This window comes from Macrotis lagotis, chromosome X, assembly GCF_037893015.1.
Source record: "Macrotis lagotis isolate mMagLag1 chromosome X, bilby.v1.9.chrom.fasta, whole genome shotgun sequence".
Lineage (NCBI taxonomy): Eukaryota > Metazoa > Chordata > Mammalia > Peramelemorphia > Peramelidae > Macrotis > Macrotis lagotis.
In genome coordinates, this window is record NC_133666.1 from 93,585,039 (window position 1) to 93,609,220 (window position 24,182).

At 36.2% G+C, this 24,182-nt stretch overlaps 1 long non-coding RNA gene and 1 pseudogene across 2 annotated transcripts in view; one reads left to right on the forward strand and one right to left on the reverse strand.

Annotated features, from left to right (window-relative positions):
* Positions 1-24,182, reverse strand: part of LOC141502074 (uncharacterized) — a 57,822-nt gene that overhangs the window by 32,577 nt on the left and 1,063 nt on the right. For both annotated transcript variants that reach the window (XR_012472374.1, XR_012472373.1), the window contains exon 2: positions 20,265-20,319. This is a non-coding gene — a long non-coding RNA (uncharacterized LOC141502074). The remainder of the gene's footprint in view (positions 1-20,264; positions 20,320-24,182) is intronic.
* Positions 4,273-7,122, forward strand: LOC141498325 (elongation factor 2 pseudogene; annotated as a pseudogene).

Sequence of the window (24,182 nt, forward strand, 5' to 3'; positions counted from 1 at the left end):
AAGTATAAAATTTATGTTTGGCATTCAATCTCTTCATAAGCTGATCCCCCTCTAGCCTTCTTACATCTTTTCCTCCCTCCATTCACTCTGATCCAGTGATACTGGTCTCCTATCTATTCCTCTCTTAAAAACTTTATGACTCTCTCTACCAGTCATTTTCCCTTTCCTGGAGTCCCCTCCTTCCTTATCTCCATTTTATGGTTTTCCTGAATTCTTTATGTCTCAGCTAAAAACTTTTCCAGATGATTCTTAATACTAGTGACTTCCCTTTGTTAATTATTTCCTGTTTATCCTGAATAAATCTCATTTGTACACAATTGTTTACATGCAGTCTCCTCATAAACTTGTGAGCTCCTTGAGAGGGTAACATTCATTTCTCTGTTTGTCATCTATCTATCAGATTATTTATTTCGCATACCCAGCACTAACTACAATGATTGGCATATATGTGGAAATGTTTGTGTACTTGCCTTGACTTCCTATAAGATGCATTCTTCAGTTAATTTTGCTTAACAATTTGATCCCTTACTTCTAAATCTCCTAAGGTTTTTAAAGTTGCTTATGTTGTTAATCAACATTCATTCTGATATAATTTTTAAATGGTCTACACTTCCATTTCAGCACAAAATCACTTCACTAGGAGTAAAGGCCTGTTTTTTAGTGATTTTGCAAATAAATAGGGTCACATTTTCTGATGAAGAAATCAAAATAATTTATAGTCAAATGAAAAAATGATCTCAATTGTTAATGATTTGGGGGCAGCTAGGTGGCACAGTGGAGTGGCAGTTAGGTGGGATAGGACCTGAGTTCAAATCCAGCCTCAGACATTTAATAATCACCTAGCTGTGTGACCCTGGGCAAGTCACTTAACCCCATTGCCTTGTTAAAAACAAAAAAAATTATTATTGATTAGAGAAATGCGATTTAAAACAACCTTGAGATATAATTTCATACCTACAAGATTGGTTATCATTATAGAAGGGAAAGTGAAAAATGTTGTAAGGGATTTGCGAAAAATGAGCAAGCTAATTAATTGTAAGTCATCTGGAATTATGTCCAAAGAGTTATAAACTAACCCATACACTTTGACTCAGAAATATCACCACCTGGTCTAATTTTGAAAATATTTAGGGGAAAAGGAAAAGAGCCTATATGTTCAAAAATGTTTATAGCATCTCTCTTTGTGGTGACAATGAACTGGAAATTGCAGCTTTGTCCATCAATTGGGCAATGGCTGAATAAATGGGCAATGGCTGAATAAGTTGTGGTATATGATTGTGAAGGAATACTACTGTGCTATAAGAAATGATGAGCTTGGGGCAGCTAGGTGGCGTAGTGGATAAAGCACCGGCCTTGGAGTCAGGAGTACCTGGGTTCAAATCTGGTCTCAGACACTTAATAATTACCTAGCTGTGTGGCCTTGGGCAAGCCACTTAATCCCGTTTGCCTTGCAAAAAAAAAAACCTAAGGGAAAAAAAGAAATGATGAGCTCAATGGTCTTAGAAAAATATGGAAGGACTTGAAAGAAATAATGAAGAGAGAAATGAGGATGACCAAGAGAACATTGTATAAAGTAACAGAAACATTGTTTTAAGATCAACTTTGCACTTCGGGCCAAGATGGCAGAGAGAAACCAGGAACTTTGTTAAACTCTCCTGGGTTTCCCTCAGAACTGACATGAATAAATACTAACAGATTTTGGAGTGACAAAACCCACAGAAGTACAGAGTGGAACATCTTCCAGCAAATTCTGTCACTGAGAAACTATTGGGGTGCCCAGGACAGAAAACATAGACCCAGCGTAAGGCTGCAGGATGAGGAGGGGACTAACCTGAGATCCTCAGCTGTGGGAACTGAGGCTATTGTGGTACAAGTTTCTGGGTGGGTTGGCTGGTAGAGCAAGCCCAAGTGCACTAGAAAAGCTCCAGCATGGGTACCCAAGACCCTCACTCAGCCAGCATATCTGGTCTAGACATCAGATCTTGACATCAAGCCTCTGGCAATCCCAGTAGTGGGGAAGGCCTGGCATTCCTTTGCAAACAGCTCAGACATAGCCCTAAGTGTTCCCACTTCTCTCAACTCAGGGAGAGTCCAGCTGACTTTCTAGGAGCTGATGCTCCAGAGGGGCATTTCCAGTCCAGTCCAACGTAGCCCAGTGATTGGGCTGCCTGACAGACAGCCCAGAGAGTTCTCCAGGTGTTTCCAACAGTCCAAGGAGTTAGCAGCTGTTATCCCCAGTGCAGATAATTCAGAAAGAAAAACTCAGGAAAAATTCAAGAGTTCCTTACCAGTTGGTCTAGAGAGCAATTTACCTCAATTCCTGACATTTACGGCCCAGCCAGTAAGCAAGCCTCTAGGATTCTCAATACCTAAGGTCTACACCAGACAACACCAGACAAGATGATGGGTAACAAATCCTAAAATTAAAAGGAAAGGTCAGAGAAAATCAGGGTCTATTGAAAGTTACCTTGGAGATAGAATGGACAAAACACTAGTTTTGAAAAGGAGGGAAAAAGGGATGTTACATATGAAACTTCAGAGGAGAATATAAATTGGTCTCCAGCACAAAAAAAGACTTCCTTTTTCCTCCTTTTTAAAAAAATTGTTTTTTATTTTTCACATTTCTACAATAGTCTTGTAAAAGTAAACATAATCCCCCTTCCCCCACAAAAATTGAGAAACTCCAAGAAAAATAAAGAGGGGGGAAAAAGTGTGCTTCAGCCTGTATTCAAATTCCATCAGCTCTGTCTTTAGGATGAATCACATTCTTTATCACAAGTCTATCATAAGTTATTCCAATATTTTTCCCACAGTTGCTATTGCTAGCTGCATTTCTCACCATCCTATCCCTCCTCTCCCCCATTTATTCTATTCTCTCTCCTTTCAATCTGTTCTTCCTCAAAAGTGTGTTGTATCTGATTACCCACTCCCATGATCTTCCCTCTCTTGAATCACCTTCCCCCATTTTACTCCATTGCAAAAGCTCCAAAGCAAAAGCTTCTTCCTTTTTTATTTTATTTTCTTTTTTGCAAAAAGACTTCTTTTTTGTTGTTGCTTTTTGCAATGTCATACAGCTAGGCAATTTTTTATGTGTCTGAGGTCACATTTGAACTCAGGTCCTCCTGATACCAGGGGCAATGCTCTATCCAATGTGCCATCTAGCTGCCCCCCCAAAATGACTTCTTAAATGAGCTCAGAAAATATTCTGAGAGCAGCTAGGTGGCACAGTGAATAGAGCACAGGCCCTAGAGTCAGAAGGACCTGGGTTCAAATCTGGTCTCAGACATTTTTAAAAATTTGCCCAGCTGTGTGATCTTGGGCAAGTCACTTAACCCCATTGCCTTAAATAGAAAACTTTTTAGAAAGAAAGTATTCTAAAGATCAAATGGAAAAAATTGGGGAAATAAATGCAAGAGAAAATTAACATCTTGCAACAAAAAAGTGATAGAAGAAAACAAATCCTTTAAAATGCAATTAGACAGATGCAAAAAGAAAATAAATCCTTCAAAAATACAACTGACAAATGAAAAAAAAAACTTTTAAAGAAAGAATTGACCAAATGGAAAAGGAGATGCAAAAACTAAGAGTCAGCTAGGTGACACAGTGGATAGAGTACCAGCCCTGGAATCAGGAGGACCTGAGTTCAAATCTGATCTCAGACTCTTACCTAGCTGTGTGACCTTGGGCAAGTCAATTAACTCCACTGCCTTGCAACACCCCCCCCCCCAAAAAAAACTAACTGAAGAAAATATCTCCTTGAAAAATTAGGCTAGGAAAATTGAAGGCTAATGACTCCAAGAGACACTTGTTAAACAAAACCAAAAAAATTGAAGAAAATGTAAAGTGCCTCATTGGTAAAACAACTGACCTGGAAAATAGATCCAGGAGAGATAATTTAAGAATAATTGAAATACCTGAAAACCACAATAAAAAAAAAAGAGCCTGGATTGCAAAACTGTCCTGATATCCTAGAACCAGAGGGCAAAATAGTGATTGAAAGAATTCACCAATCACCTCCTGAAAGGGGTCCCAAAATGAAAACACCAAGGAATTATTATTATAGCCAAATTCTAGAATGATCAGATCAAGCAGAAAATTCTGCAAGTGGCCAGAAAAAAGCAATTTACATACCAAGGAGATACATTCAGGATTAGACAAGACAAAGGATTAAAGGATCTAGAATATGTTATTCTGGAGGCAAGGGAGTGTGAATTACAATCAAGAATTCACTGCAGCTCTTCCGTCGTAGCCGCCATTCTCGGGACGACTCACCCCAGTCGGATCGCGAGCTGGAGAATCCACTGCCATCCATCACCATGGTGAACTTCACCGTAGACCAGATCCGGACCATCATGGACAAAAAGGCCAACATCAGAAATATGTCGGTCATCGCTCACGTGGATCACGGCAAGTCCACCCTGACGGATTCACTGGTTTGCAAAGCTGGAATCATTGTCTCTGCCCATGCCGGTGAGACCAGGTTCACAGAAAATGATTTGAACTTCATCAAGCAGAGCAAAGATGGTTCTGGTTTCCTCATCAACCTCATTGACTCACCTGGGCATGTTGACTTCTCATCAGAAGTAACAGCTGCACTCCATGTTACTGATGGTGCCTTGGTTGTGGTTGACTGCATATCTGGTGTGTGTGTTCAGACTGAGACTGTACTTCACCAGGCCATTGCTGAACGAATCAAGCCTGTCCTGATGATGAACAAGATGGACCGAGCCCTACCTGAGCTGCAGTTGGAGCCAGAGGAACTGTATCAGACATTTCAGCGAATTGTAGAGAATGTGAATGTTATCATCTTCACCTATGGGGAGGGCGAGAGTGGCCCAATGGGAAACATCATGACTGACCCAGTCCTTGGTACTGTTGGCTTTGGCTCTGGGCTTCATGGTTGGGCCTTTACTCTGAAGCAGTTTGCAGAGATGTATGTGGCAAAATTCGCTGCCAAGGGTGAAGGTCAGCTGGGACCAGCTGAATGGGCTAAGAAAGTAGAGGACATGATGAAGAAATTATGGGGTGACCAGTATTTTGATCCTGCCAATGGGAAATTTAGCAAATCAGCAACCAGCCCTGATGGAAAGAAGTTGCCTAGAACTTTCTGCCAACTGATCTTAGATCCAATCTTCAAGGTATTTGATGCAATTATGACCTTTAAGAAGGAGGAGACTGCAAAACTGATTGAAAAACTTGACATCAAACTGGACAGTGAGGATAAAGACAAAGAGGGAAAACCACTTCTGAAGGCTGTCATGAGACGTTGGCTTCCTGCTGGAGATGCACTTCTCCAGATGATAACCATCCACCTGCCTTCTCCTGTAGCTGCTCAGAAATACCACTGTGAACTGTTATATGAGGGTCCTCCTGATGATGAGGCTGCTATGTGTATTAAAAGCTGTGACCCCAAAGGTCCCCTGATGATGTACATTTCTAAAATGGTGCCAACCTCAGACAAAGGCAGATTCTATGCTTTTGGCCGTGTATTTTCTGGTCTTGTTTCCACCAGCCTAAAGGTCAGAATCATGGGACCCAATTATACCCCTGGGAAGAAGGAAGATCTCTACCTGAAGCCAATTCAGAGGACAATTCTGATGATGGGCCGATACGTTGAATCCATTGAAGATGTGCCTTGTGGTAACATTGTTGGTCTGGTTGGTGTGAATCAGTTCCTTGTCAAGACAGGTACCATTACTACCTTTGAGCATGCCCACAACATGAGGGCGATGAAGTTTAGTGTTAGTCCTGTGGTGCGTGTAGCTGTTGAAGCCAAGAACCCAGCTGACCTGCCCAAACTAGTGGAAGGACTGAAGCGCCTGGCCAAGTCTGACCCTATGGTCCAGTGTATCATTGAGGAATCTGGGGAACATATTATTGCTGGTGCTGGGGAGTTGCATCTGGAGATCTGCCTGAAAGATCTTGAGGAAGATCATGCTTGCATTCCCATCAAGAAATCGGACCCTGTTGTCTCCTACCGAGAGACAGTCAGTGAGGAGTCAAATGTTCTCTGCCTTTCCAAATCTCCCAATAAGCACAACAGGCTGTACATGAAGGCTCAGCCCTTCCCTGATGGCCTGGCTGAAGACATTGACAAGGGTCAAGTTTCTGCCCATCAGGAACTCAAGCAGAGAGCTCACTACCTGGCTGAGAAGTATGAGTGGGATGTGACTGAGGCCCGTAAGATCTGGTGCTTTGGCCCTGATAGAACTGAGCCCAATGTTCTCACAGATATCACCAAGGGAGTACAGTACCTTAATGAGATCAAAGACAGCGTGGTGGCTGGATTCCAGTGGGCTACCAAGGAGGGAGCCCTGTGTGAAGAAAATATGCGTGCAGTCCGTTTTGATGTACATGATGTGACTCTGTATGCTGATGCCATTCACCGTGGTAGTGGCCAAATCATCCCCACAGCCTGGAGCTGCCTCTATGCCTGTGTGTTGACTGCCCAGCCTCGTCTTATGGAACCCATCTATCTTTTGGAGATTCAGTGTCCAGAGCAAGTGGTTGGGGGCATTTATGGTGTCCTGAACAGGAAGTGAGGGCATGTGTTTGAGGAGTCCCAGGTTGCTGGCACCCCTATGTTTGTTGTGAAAGCCTATCTACCTGTCAATGAATCTTTTGGCTTCACAGCTGATTTGAGGTACAATACAGGTGGCCAAGCCTTCCCTCAGTGTGTACTTGACCATTGGCAGATCCTGCCTGGAGACCCCTTTGACAACACTAGCCACCCTTGCCAGGTCGTGGCAGAGACCCGCAAATGCAAAGGGCTGAAGGAAGGTATTCCAGCCCTGGACAACTTCCTGGACAAATTATAAAAGCTCCCTCCAACATCAGTTCAAACTCCTGTTGGACTTTAGCATAACACCAATGCAGCAAATTGTTAAAACTGCAGTGACATCTCTTTGCATATACTTAATCAGTTCATAGCAACTTGAGACTTTCAAAACACATTGATATTCAGCCTTATAGGTTTCTGTGTTGCACATGACACATTTGGGGCCCACTTGGTGCCATAACTTGAAACATTTCCACTTGATGCAACTTGAGTTGCCTGTTTCCATATTTATTCAAGTCTTCAAAGAGGCAGAAAAAGGTGTCCTCTTTGCAGGGTATATTTGGCCAGGGCGGTGGGTTGGGATGGGTCCCTAAAATTTTCTTCTTCATTTTTCAAAGTGAAACATAGTGCCCAAAAAAGTGCAAATGAGTGCATTAAGAGGTTTTGCTTGAGTAAATGGCCTGTAGTGGATCTTCAGGATGGGTGAAGGGAAAGTTCAGGAGATATAATCTAGTTGGCCAGAAACTATAAGGCAAGAAAATTTTGTGCAGTGTGATTGTCATCATGAACATCTACAGATGTATTAGTGCCATTGGAATAATAAATTTGATATGGTGATGAATATCAAAAAAAGAATTCACTGCAAAAGTGAGCATATTCTTTCAGGGGAAGAGATGAATATTTAATGAAATAGGTGACTTTCAAAACTTCCTGATGAAAAAAAAAACAGAGTTGAACAGAAAATTTGATCTTCAAACAGGAGCCTCAAGAGATACATGAAAAGGTAAATAAGGGAAAAGAAAAAAAACTGCTAATCAATAAGATTAAACATCCCTATCTAGGAGGAAAATTCTCATAACTCTTAATAATTGTAATTCTATTAGAGGAAGCAGACTTAAGCTGAAGGTAATGACCTAAGTTGTTTTTTATGGAATGGTTTAAAATTAAGACATTAAAAAAGGTGATGGATTATAATGATATGGGAGGAAAGGGAGATAGAATAGGATAAACTACATCACATGAAGAGGCACAAAGGACCTATTACAGTGGAGGGAAAGAAAGGGGGGGTGAGAACTGCTTGGATCCTACTCTCATTGGATTTAGCTTAAAGAGGGAATAACACAAATGCTCAGTTGTGTTTTGAAAGGTATCTTATCCTTCAAATATTAGAAGAAAAAGGGAAGGAGAGATTGATAGAAAAGAGGGAAGGAAGAAATGGAAAAGGAAAGGGGGAGAAAAGGAGGTAGTTAATAGAGGGCAGATTGAGGGAGGTGGTATTCAGAAGCAAAACACTGATGAGAAAAGATGGATGAAAGGCAGGGAAAAAGTACAAACAGAGGAGAGATAGCATGAAGGGTAAAAAATAATTCTAATTAGAACTGTGAATATGAATGGGATGAACCCTCCCAGAAAACAGAAGCAGATAGCAGAGTGAATTAAAAACCAGAATCTTACAAAATACTACACTTACAAGAAACACATTTGAAGTAGAAAAATGTACACAGAATAATGATAAATGACTGAAGCAAAATATATTATGCTTCTCCTAAAGTGAAAAATGCAGAGATAGTAATCCTTATCTCAGACAAAGCAATTGCAAAAAGAGATCTCATTAAAAGGGATAGGAAAGGAAACTACATCCTCCTGAAACTATCATAGACAATGAAGTAATTTAAAAACTAAACATGCATGTATCAAGCAGTATAGAATCCAGATTCTAAGAGGAGAATTTAAATAAGTTGCAGGAAGACCTAGACAGCAATACTATACTATAGTGGGACCTCAACGTCCCACTTGCAGAATTAGATAAATCTAAAGATACAGTAAACAAGAAGAAAGTTAAGAAGATGAATAGAATGTTAGAAAAGTTAGATATTATAGACCTCTGGAGAAAACTGAATGGGGGTAGAAAGGAATACACTTTTTTCTGCAGTACATAGCACCTTCACAAAAACTGACAATATGTTAGGGCATTAAAAACCTCATAATCAAATGGATATAAGAAGAAATATTAAATGTATCCCTTTTTAGATTGTGATGCAATAAAAATCACATGCAATAAAGAGACTTGCTGAAATAGACCTAAAATTAATTGGAAACTAAATAATCAATTTTAAAGAGTGAGTGAATTTTAAAAAATCATGGTTATAATTAATAATGTCATCCAAAACAATGACAACAAGAAAAAAATATATCAAAGCTTGTGGGATACAACCAAAGTATATATCAGGAGAAATATTATATCTCTAAATGTTTAAAGGAATAAAATAAAGAGGAGAGGAATGAAATGGTTATGCTACTAAAGAAGCCAAAGAAAGAACAAATTAAAAATCCCCAATGAAATATCAAATTAGAAATCCTGAAAATTAAAGGAGAAATTAAGAAAATTGAAATTAAGAAAAATATTGAACTAATAAATAAAACAGCATTAGTTTTATGAAAAAAATCAATAAAATTGATAAACCTCTGGTTAATTTGTTTAAAAAAAGAAAGAAGAAAACCAAGCTACCAGTATCCAAACTTAAAAAGGTGAATTCACCAACAATGAGGAAGAAATTAAGGTAAAAATTTAGAGCAATTTTGCCCAACTGTATGCCAATAAATTTGGCAATATAAGTGAAATGGATGAATATTTACAAAAATATAAATTGCCCATGTTGAAAAAAGAGGAAATTAAATATTTAAATAACCCCAGCTCAGAAAAATAAATTGAACAGACCATCAATGAACTCCCAAAGAAAAAAATCTCCAGACCCAGATGGATTCACAAGTAAATTCTATCAAACATTCAAGGAACAATTAGTTCTAATTCAATATAAACTATGTGAAAAAATAGGTGAAGGAATTCTGCCAAATCCTTTTTTTAATTTTATTTATTTAAGGCAATGGGTTAAGAGTGACTTGCCCAAGGTCACACCGCTAGGCAATTATTAACTATCTGAGGCTGCATTTGAACTCAGGTCCTCCTGACTCTAGGGCTGGTGCTTTATCCATTGTGCCACCTAGCTGCTCCCCAAATTCTTTCTATGACACCAATATGGTGCTGTTACCTAAACCAGGAAGAATCAAAACAGAGAAAGAAAATTATACACCAATTTCCTAATAAATATGGATGCAAAAATTTTAAATAAAATGTTAGCAAAGCAAGTACAGCAAGATATCACTAGGATAATACACTATGATTGAGGAAGATTTTTATTAGAATACAGAGTTATTTCAATATAAGGAAAGCTATCAGCATAATTGACCATTTCAATAACAAAAGTAACAGATTATACAATTATGTTAATAGATGCCAAAAAAGCTTTCAGTTCCTATTAAAAACACTAAAAAGCATAGGAATAAATGTAGTATTCCTTAAAGTGATAAGCAGCATCTATCTAAAAGTAATATTGATAAGTTAGAGAAATTCCCAATAAGATCAAGGGTGAAATAAGAATGCCACTATTATTCAATCTTGAATTAGAAATATTATGTTTAGCAATGAGAAGGAAAAGAAGTTGAAAGAATTAGAATGGGTAATGAAGAAACAAAACTCTCACTATTTGCAGATGATATGATGGTATACTTAAACAACCCTAGGAAAAAAATCATCTAAAAAACTTTATCAAAGTTGCAGGATATAAAATAAACCCACATAAATCATCAGCATTTCTAAATATTACTAACAAGACCCAGCAGCAAGAAATAGAAGGAGAAAGTCCTTCTAAAATAGTTGTAAACATCATAAACTACTTGGAAGTCTACCTTCCAAAGGAGGCTCAGAAACTACATGAAACAACCATAAAACACTTTTCACACAAATGAAATCAGATCTAAATAGCTGGGCAAATGTCAATTGCTTATTGATAGATGAAACTAATACAATAAAAATGACAATTCAATCTAAATTAAATTACATATTCAGTGACATACCAATCAAATTCCCCAAAAATTCTTTTCTTGAACTAGAAAAAAATAGTAACTAATTTCACATGGAGGTCAAGAATGTCAAGGAAATTAATGAAAAAAAAAGTGCAAAGGAAGGTGACCCAGCAACAGCAAACTAAAATTGTATTATAAAGTATCAGTCATCAAAACTGTTTGGTACTGGTTAGGAAGTAAAATGGAAGATCACTGAAATAGATTAGATGCCAATGAAATAGTAGCAAATTACTATAGTGATCTGCTGTTTAATAAACCCCAAAATTAAAGCTTCTGGGAGAAGAACTCACTTTTTGATTAAAAACTGCTGGAAAAACTGGAAGATAGTATGGCAAAAACTAGGCATAGACCAACTTCTCTCACCTTATACCAAGATAAAGTCAAAATGGATATAGGATTTAGACATAAAAGGTGATATCACAAGTCATTAGAAGAATAAGGAATAGTTTACCTGTCAGATCTATGGAAAGGGGAGCATTTTATGATAGAGATAGAGATACATTAAAAGAGATAGAGAACATTATAAAATGCAAAATGGATAATTTAATTATATTCAATTTTAAAGTTTTTGCACAAATAAAACCCAATGCAAAAAAAAGATAAAAAGGAAGGCAGTAAGTTGGGAAACAATCTTTACAACTAGTGTTTCTGAAAAAGAATTCATTTCTAAAACATGTAGAATCAAATTTATAAGAATACAAGTCATTCCCCAATTGATAAATGGTCAAAAGATATGAAAAGACAATTCTCATATGAAGAAATAAAAACTATTTAGTCATATGAAAAAATACTCTAAATCATTATTGAGTAGAGAAATGCAAACTAAAACAACTCTGAGGTACCACCTTAGTCCTATCAGATTGGCCTATATGACTAAAAAGGGAAATGTTTGATGTTGGAGGAGATATGAGAAAACTGTAACATTAATGAATTGTTGGAGGAGTTGTAAACTGATGCAAGCTTTCTGAAAAAATAATTTGGAATTATGCTCAAAGAACAATAATACTGTGAATACCTTTTGATCCAGTAATATTATTACTAGGCCTCTATCCCAAAGAGATCACAAAAAATCTACATATACAAAAATATTTATAGCAGCTCTTTTCATAGTGGCAAAGAATTGTAAATTGAGGAGATGTCCATTAATTGGAGAAAGGGTGAACAAATTGTGGTATGTGAATGTAATTGAACACTATTGTTCTATAAAAAAATCACGAGGGAAGGACTTTGAATAGTCTGGAAAGACTTGCATGAATAGATGTGGAATGAAGTGAGCAAAACCCAAAGAACATTATATACACTAATAGCAACACTGGGTGATGATCAACTATGACTGCACATTCCAACAGTAAAATAATAAAAGACAATTCTAAAGAATTGTAGAAAATACCATCCATATCCAGAGAAGGAACTGTGGAGTTAAAATGAAGACCAAAGTTATACTATCTTCAATTTTTAAAAGTTGTCTTCTGTATTATGTCTTTTTTCTAATTTTTTTTTATTTGGATTTGATTCTTCTCTCACAGCATGATTAATATGGATTTATGTTATACATGCATAATTTATATTGAAGTCCTTGCTGTCAGGGAGCTGGGGTCAGGAAAGGAAGGAGGGAGAAAAATATAAAACTCAAAACCTTGCAAAAAAAAGATTGTTGAAAGCTATCATTGCATGTGGTTAGAAAAATAAATAAAAACAACCCAAATAAGTGGAAAAAAGGAACAACTTTGAATAGCTAAGTTATTTTGGTGCCTGTTAAGTATAAAAGAGTTGACCAACAAACCCCTGATTTATTGAACTAGAGCATCTCCCATTATATTGACCCTATACATTCCTTTTTGACGTAACACATTTACTCCTGATTTGTAGCAAAACTTTAGGTTATGTCAAAGATGACTGGCAACTGATTCAGAGGACCACACTCTTGTCAAGGAACCTTCTCCCCAACTCCACCAATATCAATAAGAAAAACTAATTCCTCTTTTTGCTTCCTCGTCTACTGTATGCCTTTTAATTTCCTTCTTAGATGAGGTTAGTGAAAAGCTACATTCCTATTATTTGTAGTTTAAATGTTAATTATTCTATTAAAAATTTGACCTGCTTTGTTTTGTGCATGTAGTTATCAAGGAAGTATGAGCTGAGAGCAAATGCAGCCTAGATTATACAGAAGATTTCAGATCAAACATTATTTGCAGAAGGATGGGTTGGGAGAAGCAATGATTAAGCATTGGGGCTTATCTCAAGAACGTATAAATACAGTGGCATGGTCCGTGTCAAGTTTCTAAGTTAGTCCAAGTAATAATCAACTTCCATATGCAGTATGAATGGTGTATCTATTCTCAAGATCCCAGAAGTTTTTTGTCAAAGAAAAAGTATCATTTCCCCATAATTTGTGGTATGAGTTATTGAACAATCAACACTGTTTACATTTGTTTTTACTTCCTACTTATCTACTTTATTGCCCTAGATTATGTTTCTGTTATCTAAGACTATCTAATTTTGAAAAATTAATGTGATACAAACTAAACATTTTTATTATGTCCTTGGATATTCCTGACCCTTTATTCATTTAGAAGAATTGTTAATTTTTTCTAATTCTACAAAGCAATATCTTTAACAATGTATTTGATATTGTATAAACTCTGTAGAATAATTTGAGTAGTATTGTAACTTTTACTAAATGTGACCCAGGGATGAACACCAAACTCCAGTTCTTTCAGTCTCTTATTTTTAAAAATATTTTCTCTGCTTTTCCAACTTCATACAATGATAGTTTTTAACCAATTATTTTTTTGGCAAGGTTTTGTAAGATTTATAATTTTTCTCCCTCCTTCCCTTCCCTCACCCTCCCCCTGACAGAAAGCAATTTAATATAAGTTCTACATTTATAACCATGCTAAACATAGATTGATACAAACTATTATTTCCATTAAAATTTTTTTTGTAATTACATTTATATAATTTGGCTAGGTAGCCCCCAGCTAGCTAATATGTTTTGTTGTTACTTGAAATTTCTTTTCCTAGTTCTTTCTCTTGGCTTTTTGTTAACATTATATAGAAAGATTCTTCCTTTCAACTTAGTTTTTTGAATGGAAGTAGACTACTCAATTCCCATATACCTATTTCAGAATCCTGAAATTTTTACCATATTAAACAAAGAATAAGGCAACCACTGAGGAACTATAGTGACTTCTTCTATTCCAGAATTGTACTAAAAGTCAGTCAAAAGACTTCAGGCAATAGAAAAGGGGTTGATCAGCAATTACAGTACAATACGATCAATTCAAGCCAATGGTTTTGCTCTGTAACCAGAGGTCAGAGACATGTGTAGCCTGTAAGCATATGTGACAAGATTCTGCAAAGAATTCAGCTTTACTGAAGGCAGTAACCAGTATTGCATAGTAAGACTCAGGCTCACAATAAAATTATATTTTGTTCTGGTACCCTGACCACCACTCTCCTTCTACTTAGTAGAGTAGGTAAGTTTACAAATAGCTAGTAACAATGGCAGGAAAATATTGCAAAGTGGAACCTAGATGTCACTTACAAACTGTCCCATAGATTAAAGGAGCATAATTATCAAACTGTATTATATATCAACTAAAAATCACATCCTGAGACTTCATGCTAAAATAAGTGAAGCCGTTTAGCTTGCTGTCAGGAATACTTGATCCTACGATCTCTAAATTTCAGATAAGCTCCAAAGATGTCCACAGTAAGATCAGTAGAAAACCAAATGTTACTGATGACTTTGAGATGATGTGGATATATAATTACATTAACCCTAAAATAGCACTAATAATTTTGAGATGATGCAGATATGTTAATAAACTGACTCCAAGATTGTATGGATAAGAGTTAGTCTATCCCCTACCAAAACTTATAGTAATGAGACTCCAAATTCTGCCCTATTCCCCGCATTCTTCCATCTCCTAAAGGTCCATGTCACTCAAGTGCCCCCAACTCGGTTCTGCAGTTACACAGGTCACTCTCCTTCTCCTCATTTTCTTCTTTATGATTCCTGCCTTCATCCACCACTCCACCCCAGCTCAATGTCATCTTCCTCTGTACCTCCCCTCTTTGTACAATTTATTTTCTGTCTGTTTGCCCCTTCACCCTTTGTAACTTACAAAAAAGTGTAATTGAAGAATTACTCCCCGCAGCTTTTGTACTTTTTTTCCTGATGAGTACCCAAAGAACACAAGCATACCTGTTCCTATATTGTAGCTCTATTTCAAAATCCATAGTAGCCACTGACAGCCATAAAATCCAGTGCTTTGAAACTCAAAAATCTATAGATGCTTAAATTTGGAAAATAGAGATTAGTGATGGAGTACAGTTGAACCAGTGTGAGCTCAAGCAGAGTTGACCACTTTAACCAAAAAATATGCAACAGATCTGGAACCTAGATCTGGCGTAAATGTCTAGGTCAAGAACTAAAAATGGCCTAAGGTTCCCAACAAGTATATAAATTTATCATAGATCTAATGATACCTTGAAATCTGACATAAGAGAAAATAAGCACAAGAAGAGACTCAAAGGGGGAAAAATGATTTTTAAAGAGTACTATGTGAATTTAAAAAGAAATACAGCAAGAAACAATAAATGAAATGTATTTAGGGGTGGCTAGGTGGTGCAGTGGATAGAGCACCGGCTGGGTTCAAATCCGACCTCAGACACTTAATAATTACCTAGCCATGTGGCCTTGGGCAAGCCACTTAACCCCAATTGCCTTGAAAAAAATTCTAAAAAAAAGTATTTGGAATTTATTGAAAGAATGGCTTAGAAAAAAAAAGAATTAAACTGTACTTAAATAGAAGAATCTTTGAAAATTAGAAGACCAAATTGAAATTAGTGGCTCATTGAGACAACAAGAAATATTAAAGCAAAATCAACAGATTAAAAAATAGAAAAATAGAAAAAGGAGAGATAATTTAAAAATCATTGGAAAATTAAAACTATGATTTTAAAAGACTTGGAGATTATAATTCAAGAAATCAGTTATGAAAATTGTCTAGATCCTTTACAATCACATACTAAAGTAAACAGAGAAAGAATATATTGCTTACTTCCTAAAAAGAACCCTAAAAGGAAAAGTCCAAAGAATATCTTAGCCAACAACTCCAATTCCCATATTAAAGAATAAATTTATTTAGAAAGAAGTGCAACTGCCAAAGAACTACAATCAGATGACTCAAGATTTGGAAGGTTTTACAATAAATGAGAGGAGAATTTGGAATAAATTATTAATCTTAAAATGAAAAACAGCTTACCCTACAAAACTAAATATAATCCAAACTGATGCTAAGTGAGATGAGCAGAATCAGAAAAACATTGTACACCCTAACAGCAACATGAGGGTGATAATCAACCTTGATGGGCCTGCTCATTCCATCAGTGCCACAATCAGGAACAATTTTGGGCTATCTGTGATGGAGAATAGCATCTGTATCCAGAGAAAGAATTGTGGAGTTTGAATAAGGACCAAAGACTATTACCTTCAATTTAGAAAAAAAGCCCATTATCTTATTATGTAATTTTGCTATCTCTTATACTTTATTTTTCTTCCTCAAAGATATGATTTCTCTTTCATCATATTCAACTTAGATCAATGTATACCATGGAAACAATGTAAAGACTAACAGATTGCCTTATATGGGGGCAGAGGGAAGGGAAGCAAGAATAGGGGAAAAATTGTAAACCTCAAAATAAAATCTTTCTTTCAAAAAATAAATATAATTCTACAAGGATTGATGTAGACTTTTAATGATGTAAATACCAAAATGAACTTTGAAATACAATTATAAAAGTCAAGAGAAACCTATAAAGATACATTTATTTGAGCAAGTGGAAGGAACTATATGATGATGAAGTACAAACATTCTAATAGGAGTAGAAAACGGTTTTTTTCCAAATCTTAATGTCTTCAAAGAGTATTAAGGGATCAAATAAGAAAAACAAAAGATTGTAAGAATTAAAAGAGAAAGAAGGGTAAAAGGAATAGACTATTATAAAAGAGGGAGTGGATAATAAGAAGAATAAGGAATAAACATGGAGAAAAAGGTGCCCATTAATTGAGAATGACTAAAAATTTTGATATAATGGAATATTATTGTTTTACAAGAAATTATGAAAGAGGTAGAGTTCAGAGAACTCCAGGTAGTAAATAAAAACAGGAGAACATTTTAAATAAACAAATCACTTAACACTGTCTCAACAAAAAAAGAGAAAAAATAAAAATAATAGTTACACAGAAGAGAACAGAATACAGAAAAAAACAAGTTAGTCTTGAAAATATGAGCATTTTATTATATTTTTCTAAAAAGGCAAGTAGTAGGACATGTCAATTCATATTTTTTATAAATAATCCTCTTTTTGTCTCCACCTACGTAGATAGAAATGTATATTTTTGAATAGAGTATTTAAGTTCAGAATGAAAAATAAATTTAACATTTCAAAAACACTATAAAAAAAGTTGTTTAGGGGCAGCTAGGTGGCGCAGTGGATAAAGCACCAGCCCTGGAGTCAGGTGTACCTGGGTTCAAATCCAGTCTCATACACTTAATAATTTACCTAGCTGTGTGGCCTTGGGCAAGCCACTTAACCCCATTTGCCTGGCAAAAACCTAAAAAAAAAAGTTGTTTATTTTATTACAATTTATCACAATTTATTCAATGATTCTCTAGGTAAGTGATCATTTCATCTGCAAAGATAGATAATTTTATCTCTTCTTTGCCTATAATTTCTGTTATCATCCACGGCTAACATTTGTAGTATTTTGTCAAATAATAATAAATAAACAAACAAACAAACAAATAAATAAATAATGAAAGCAATATGGGCTTTATTATTTTGCCCCAGTATTATATTAACAACTTCTCCATTATATATAATCTTCACTCTCAAGTTTAGATAGATATTTTTGATTATATGAAAGTTCATTTTACTCCTGTGTATTTTAGTATTATATGAAAGTTTTACTTTATTCCTGTGTATTTTAGTATTTTAAAATGTCTGAATACTGTATTTTACCAAAGATTTTTCTTCATCTATTAATATAATTTTGCAATTTATCATTTTGCTATCTATTTGCCATGCTTACCTCTTTCCTAGAATTGTCTTCCCAGTATTTCCATTATAAGTTTAAATTAATTCACAATTATTGGAATAATTCTTTGAATATATTGCTTTAAGGCTCTTTTCTAATAATTTGATTTAATGTTTTTGCCAGTATTCATTTCTGATCTTGGTCTTCAATGCAGTGGGGAGAGGTAGAGTTGTTGGTAACCTTTTTAAAAAGTATTTTTATACCTGTTTCAATATAATTGACATTGTAATTCTATGTATTTTATTTTATTCATTTGAAAACAGGACTTTGAACAGTTAGTAAACTGCACCACACTACTAAACAAGAGACATGGTACACCTAGTCTCTCTCTATATTTTTAAACTCCATTTCATCTCTTCCTAGTTTGTGCATTAATACCATATGTGTGTCATAGGAGTGTAGCACTCCCTCTGGACTTTCTCCCCAATTGAGTACTATTTTCACAGATTCCATAGTACTCTGTGAGTCCAAAGTCTTAAAACTGTAACTTATGAGACTTCACTGCTGAGTTTACCTTTAATTGTCAGTGGGAAAACACAAGTAACTGATAGGCATTTACTAAAATGGTAGTCAGAACAGTCAGAACATAATCCTCCTCCCACCCCATAGATTTGATTTGCAATCTCTCACAAATTCAAAACACAGCAGTGGAAAAAGTGGGTAGAAACGTATAATGCCTGATAATGAAGCCAAGGAAACACTCACCTCTTAATAATGCAAGATTCTGATATCTTTTATTTTTTCATGATTTCCTCATTCTGTTCCTCAATCTTCCCCCACCCATCCCCCATCCTGAAGTTTAGAATGCAAAAATTGATCCAAGATCCTGTTTCTCCAGGTCACTCAACTCCAACTGAAAGAGCTAATTACCATTGAACCCATGACTAACCACTCTACTGACAGGGGCAATACTTCTTGACTATATTTTCTGTTCCTTCTTTCTGTGACTCCTCACTCCCTGATGGATTTAGTGTCTTGTATTTTGCAAAACTCTACTTTAAGATATCATGACTCAAGGTGGCTAGGTGACGCAGTGGATAGAGCACCAGCCCTGGAGTGAGGAGTACCTGAGTTCAAATCCAGCCTCAGACACTTAATAATTACCTAGCTGTGTGGCCTTCTTGGGCAAGCCACTTTAACCCCATAGCCTTGTGAAAAAAAAACCATATATACATATATCTATATCTATATCTATATCTATATCTCTGTCTCTGTCTCTATCTCTCTCTATCTATATCTCTATCTATATCTACATATATCTATCTATCTATCTATATATCATGACTGACGGTGGAATATGGAGAACAAAGAAATCTCATCCCCTTTCACCCAGGGGATGAGATACATACATATATATATAATCACAAAGCTGCTCCTTAACTTGGTCTTGACTGTCTCAGGTTTTGCTTTTTGAAAGACACAGGGACATATTTAATATATAGTAATCCAAAAGGCAAGTTATCCTTCCAACACTATCAGAGAGATTTCACCCCAAATTAAATTTTTTTAATGCAACAAAACTTGAATTTTCTATTATCTTTCTTGTAATGGCATTAATTGAATTGGAAAATAGAAGGTAGGGAAATCAGATTTTTTTTTGAAAAATTAGAATTTAGTTTTATGTATTGTCTTAGTCTTTTTGCCTTTGATTTTCAAAATTCTTTATTGTAATTATAAACACTTTGTTGAAATTTTTAGAAGAAATCAAAGCCATCTCTAGGCATATGAAAAAATGTTCTAAGTCACAATTTAGTGATTTCACTATTAGGGAAAAGTCAATTTTCACTATTAGTTTAAGTTGTAAATGTTGAAGTAAAGAAAGGAAAATAAATATATTATTTGATGGAGTACTTAACTGGCCCAACCATTGTTTGGAGAAAAATCTGGAACTATGCCCCAAAGGCTATAAAACTAAGCATATCATTTTGTCCAACCAAATCATTACTAAGTCTATATTGCCCCCAAAAAATCAAAGAAAAAGAAACAGGATCTATATGTACCAAAAAAAAGATTATTAGCAGCTCTTCTTGTGTCAAGAAGTAGAAATTGCAGAATCAATTGGGGAATGATTGAACAGGTTTCATTCTATGGTTCAATTGGAGTACCAATGTGTTATAAGAAATGATGAGGGTGTAGTTTCAGAAAAATATGGTAAGATGTACATGAACTGATGTGAAGTGAAATGAGAAGATCTATCAGATGTGATCTCAGAGTGAACAGTAGTAGCACATGTTGTAATGAGGATCAGCTGTGAAAAATTTGCCAACTCTGATCAATACAATGATCCACAATATTTCCAAAAGACTCATGATGAAAAAAATACTATCTACTTTCAGAGATAACTGATTAACTCTGAGTCTAAATTACAGTATAATTTTCTCAGTTTATTTTCTGTGATATGATTAATATGGAAATGTTTTGCATTATTTCACAAATTGATATCATTTGACTTACCTTTTTAAAGGTAGTGGAGTGGTGGGACAGAGGAAGAGAGTTTGGAATTCAAAATCTAAAAAGAAAAGAATGCTAAAAATAAATAATGATTTACTTTAAAAAAATAGACTTAAAAACTTCTCAAAACTATATTAAATATTCTGGGGTAGTCTTAATCTAGACCAATCTTATGATTCAGATTCAGAAATTAAAAGGCAATGAAGAATTTGAAGACCGTATAAAGGAATAATAACATTAACATTACTAATGTAATGATACTTACTCTTACTCTTAGTAAAAAAAAAAAAATCAGGGATTGTAGATCCCCTTCAAAGTTCTAAATTATCCCTGAGGAATTGGGATTGTCTTTGTATAATGCAGTGCTATTGGTCCAAGTCCCCTTTCTGTTTTGTTAAACACACACACACACACACACACACACACACACACACACACACACTTCTGACATACTAGCATGACCTCCAGCTATTGGACTTCTGATGGTATACATCCTGAACTTTACAAGCTCAAAGGTTTGTAGACATCTCCAATCTCTCCTCCCAAAAGCAGGAAAAAAAATAGACACAATAGAAGCAAAAGCATCAGAAGGGTCATGAGCTGTGGTAGAGAAGGAAAATCTAAAGGAGAGTCATTTCTCTTTTTTTAAGAAAACATTTGATATTTAATTTTTTTAGTTAATAGTTTTTAGTTTAGTTTAGCTATATAGTTTTCAACATTTTTCTAGTTTTCTCCCTCCCACTCTTCTCTCCCCCTTCCCTAAGACAGCAAGTAACTTGATATAGGTTACACATGTACAATCATGTTACACATATTTCCATATTAGTCATGCTGTGAAAGAAGTAAAAAAAAAGGGAAAAGCCAGAAGAGAGGGAAAAAAAATTTTTAAAGCAAAAATAGCATGCTTTGATGTGCATTCAGACTTAATAGTACTCTTTCCGGGTTATAGATGGCATATTCTATCACAAGTCTTTTAGAATTGTCTTTGATCACTGTATTGCTGAGGAAAGTTAAGTCTTGTTGATCATCACACAATGTTACTGTTACTGTGTACAATGTTCTCCTGGATCTGCTCACTTCACTCAGCTTTGTTTCATGTTAAGTGTTTCCAGGTTTTTTTGAAATTTGCCTGCTCATTATTTCTTATAGAACAAAAATATTCCGTTGCATTCATATACCACAACTTATTCAACCATTAATCAATTTGAAAATGGCTCTTAATTTTATAAATTTAATTCAGTTCTCTATATATTTGAGACTGAAAACTGTCTTAGTCAATGAAATTTTTTATAAAAAAATTTTTATATTGTCTGTGGTACCTTTTAGCAACATGTAATTACCCTGATTATCTCTTAATGAGGCCCATTTTTGCTTTTGTGCAAATTAGCTCCAGCAAGAATGCTGAATCTGGAGTCAAGAAGACTCATATTCCTGAGTTCAAATTTAGCCTCAGAAACTAACTAGCTGTGTGACCTTGGGCAAGACACTTAATCCTTTTTGCCTCAGTTTTTTTTTCTCAATAGAAAATAGTAAACCACTCCAATATCTCTGCCAAGAAAATAGTTCCAGAAAGGGCCAAACATAACTGAAGCAACTGAATAACAAAATTTTTTCTTGTTTTTGTTTTGTCTGAGTTCATGATTGCTACCCCTTTTTTTGCTTCAACTGAAATATAATAGATTGTTTCATGATTTTCTTTTCTTTTTATTTTAAACTCTGTGTGTGTCTTTTTGTTTCAAGTGTAGTTCTTGTACACAATATATTTTTTTGCTGGTTTCTAATCCATTCTGCTCCTTGTTATTTGTGCCTGACCTGTGGTAGAACACTATAACTTGTTTCTAACATAGTGATTTCATTTTGGTTTTCTCTGATAAAGAACCACCAGCCAACCATTTATACTATGATCCTGACATGATTATAGTGATGGAAAATTCTATAGAAAAATTTAGGGAACTTGTTGCCAAGAGATGGGATATAACACCTGTTTTGTGTAGGCTCTAAGGGGAATGGAAGTTGGAGGTCATTTGGTTTCTCTTTTGCCTGAGGCATAAAAAGCCTAAGTATAGGGTAAGTTGCTGTCAGTTTTGATCAGATTTCTTGCTTCCTTTGGAGATTGTTTTTCTAATTTAATATGGCTTTTGCTTGACTATGTAAACAGAGAGGAATAGGGCTATATATTCTTTTATATGTTAGAAATTGTTATTGATTATTACCAATTGATTGATTTTAATTGATTTTTAGTAATTCATTATTAGTAAAATCTTATTGTATTCTATGACCTATGGAGGATAATGAACAAAAAAGTGCAAAATATGATAGTCTAAAAAAAGACTATTGGTGTACATAATTGTTTTCGTTTTCATTTCTTGAAAAATCACTGCATAAATATTCCCCTATCACAGTTTGTGAATAACTCTTAAAATAATTCTTAGAGAGGGAAAGAAGGCATCGAGTGAACAGGAGAATCAGTGACTCCCTTATCTATGAAGACCATTAAAGGAAGACTTTAACTGCAGTGTCAAGAAAACTGTATATTCTTTGTAGCTCACAGTAGAAAATGCCAGCTGGCATAATAACAGCAGAGAACACACCCAAAAATGAATCAATGCATATATCTTCATCAGCTTTTCATGCTATCCAGAGATTATATATAATTCGGTAAAGAATGACCACATGGGGTGGCGGGGTAGATAGATATAAATCAGTAAAAGTAGTTTTTGCATTTTGTTGTATTATTATCACTTTTATTATTATTATTATTATCACTGGTGTCCCTTAGTTTGGGAGGGAAATGGTGCGTATTTACATTCTCTATTTTTCCTCCTAGTAGTAGTATTCCATTTAATTTCTGAGGAGTTTTTGGTTTATTTTAATCAATGATCCCCATAATAAAACCTTATTCAGAATTAAGCCTTTAAATCACTCTTCTTCCCTCCCTCACGCCATCCTCATTTCAACCTTTTGCACAAAATCTCCCTTTACGAAACACACTCTATTCCACCTTCCCGTTCCCGTTTCATGGCTGGCAGGGTCTCTAGCAAACAAACAGGACAATCCATTCATTCCTGTTTCAAAAACAGCCTCCTGGCTCCCCAAGCTCCGCCCCCCCCCCCCACGCGTATCCCCGAGGTCCTGGGGGCTGAACGTGCTCCTATTTTAACCAATGCCACTTTCTCCTCGCCAGGCGGGCGGGATGGCTCCGCTGGGAATCATGGAGCTAGCTTTCGGGATTTTCTTCTCCACCGGACTCACGAGCTACCACCGTCCGTAGTTCATTCAGCAAAGCTGGCTCTCCAATTTGGCGCCGGGAATCCGGTGCAACAGGTAGCTAGCTGTCTTTCACAGTTTCAAAAAAAAAAAAAGATGGAGGAGAGGGAGTGAGAAAAGAATAACGAGAATAAAGCGGATTGGATTTCTCCCAACTCAAATTCGCCGACCCGCTCCATAGAAATGTGGCGTCTCTCCCTCCTCCTCCTCTCCTCTCTCTCCTGCGCTGGTAGAGCAATATACTTAGCAAATCAAGTACCACAAATGGTCGAGCTGAGGGAGGAGTGGATGTAACAGGAATAGGGAGGCCAGGAAGGCTTAGGTAGTGATGTCGTAGGAAAAAAGGGAGGGAAGAAGAAATAGAGGGAGGGACCGAGGCAGCTTGAGCTGCAGGCCTCCTCCGCCCCGACGAGTAAGAGCCATTGGCGGCGGGGCGGGTTCTGTGCTCTGTGATTGGGACGCCGCGGATGCCAGTCACCCTCGAGCTGGCAGAAGGATACGTTGCAAAGAGCACGATGTTGACCTACTAACACAGATCTCAGGCGGCGGCGGCGGTGGCAGTGGCAGTGGCGGCGGCAGTGGCGGCGGCGGCGGCGGCGGCGGCGGCGGCGGCGGCGGCGGCGGCGGCGGCGGCGGCGGCGGCGGCGGCGGCGG